Raw genomic sequence first — 1,975 nt, forward strand, 5'->3', positions numbered from 1 at the left:
CCAGGCACAGCCGAAAAGTGCTAAGTCCGAACTGCGTCTGCCGGGGCGGCACGAAACCGCGTCAGCCGGGGCGGCGCGAAAACCGCGTCTGCCGGGGCGGCACGAAACCGCGTCAGCCGGGGCGGCGCGAAAACTGCGTCAGCCGGGGCGAGCCCGGGTGCGGCACCACCGGGAAAACTGTGGCAAACAGACATGGCGATCGAGTGAGTGGGCCGCCAGCCAGGCACAGCCGAAAAGTGCTAAGTCCGAACTGCGTCAGCCGGGGCGGCAAAAACCGCGTCAGCCGGGGCGGCGCAAAAAACCGCGTCTGCCGGGGCGGCACGAAACCGCGTCAGCCGGGGCGGCGCGAAAACTGCGTCAGCCGGGGCGAAAGAAAAAAAAAACGCGTCTGCCGGGGCGAGCCCGGGTGCGGCACCACCGGGAAAACTGTGGCAAACAGACATGGCGATCGAGTGAGTGGGCCGCCAGCCAGGCACAGCCGAAAAGTGCTAAGTCCGAACTGCGTCTGCCGGGGCGGCACGAAACCGCGTCAGCCGGGGCGGCGCGAAAACCGCGTCTGCCGGGGCGGCACGAAACCGCGTCAGCCGGGGCGGCGCGAAAACTGCGTCAGCCGGGGCGAGCCCGGGTGCGGCACCACCGGGAAAACTGTGGCAAACAGACATGGCGATTGAGTGAGTGGGCCGCCAGCCAGGCACAGCCGAAAAGTGCTAAGTCCGAACTGCGTCTGCCGGGGCGGCACGAAACCGCGTCAGCCGGGGCGGCGCGAAAACCGCGTCTGCCGGGGCGGCACGAAACCGCGTCAGCCGGGGCGGCGCGAAAACTGCGTCAGCCGGGGCGAGCCCGGGTGCGGCACCACCGGGAAAACTGTGGCAAACAGACATGGCGATCGAGTGAGTGGGCCGCCAGCCAGGCACAGCCGAAAAGTGCTAAGTCCGAACTGCGTCAGCCGGGGCGGCAAAAACCGCGTCAGCCGGGGCGGCGCAAAAAACCGCGTCTGCCGGGGCGGCACGAAACCGCGTCAGCCGGGGCGGCGCGAAAACTGCGTCAGCCGGGGCGAAAGAAAAAAAAAAAACGCGTCTGCCGGGGCGAGCCCGGGTGCGGCACCACCGGGAAAACTGTGGCAAACAGACATGGCGATCGAGTGAGTGGGCCGCCAGCCAGGCACAGCCGAAAAGTGCTAAGTCCGAACTGCGTCTGCCGGGGCGGCACGAAACCGCGTCAGCCGGGGCGGCGCGAAAACCGCGTCTGCCGGGGCGGCACGAAACCGCGTCAGCCGGGGCGGCGCGAAAACTGCGTCAGCCGGGGCGAGCCCGGGTGCGGCACCACCGGGAAAACTGTGGCAAACAGACATGGCGATCGAGTGAGTGGGCCGCCAGCCAGGCACAGCCGAAAAGTGCTAAGTCCGAACTGCGTCTGCCGGGGCGGCACGAAACCGCGTCAGCCGGGGCGGCGCGAAAACCGCGTCTGCCGGGGCGGCACGAAACCGCGTCAGCCGGGGCGGCGCGAAAACTGCGTCAGCCGGGGCGAGCCCGGGTGCGGCACCACCGGGAAAACTGTGGCAAACAGACATGGCGATCGAGTGAGTGGGCCGCCAGCCAGGCACAGCCGAAAAGTGCTAAGTCCGAACTGCGTCTGCCGGGGCGGCACGAAACCGCGTCAGCCGGGGCGGCGCGAAAACCGCGTCTGCCGGGGCGGCACGAAACCGCGTCAGCCGGGGCGGCGCGAAAACTGCGTCAGCCGGGGCGAGCCCGGGTGCGGCACCACCGGGAAAACTGTGGCAAACAGACATGGCGATCGAGTGAGTGGGCCGCCAGCCAGGCACAGCCGAAAAGTGCTAAGTCCGAACTGCGTCAGCCGGGGCGGCAAAAACCGCGTCAGCCGGGGCGGCGCAAAAACCGCGTCTGCCGGGGCGAAATAAAAAAAAAACAAAGAAAAAAGCCCGCGCTTAATCAAAAGAAAACAAAGAAAAAAGCTT

Source organism: Rhipicephalus microplus, unplaced genomic scaffold, assembly GCF_043290135.1.
Source record: "Rhipicephalus microplus isolate Deutch F79 unplaced genomic scaffold, USDA_Rmic scaffold_200, whole genome shotgun sequence".
Lineage (NCBI taxonomy): Eukaryota > Metazoa > Arthropoda > Arachnida > Ixodida > Ixodidae > Rhipicephalus > Rhipicephalus microplus.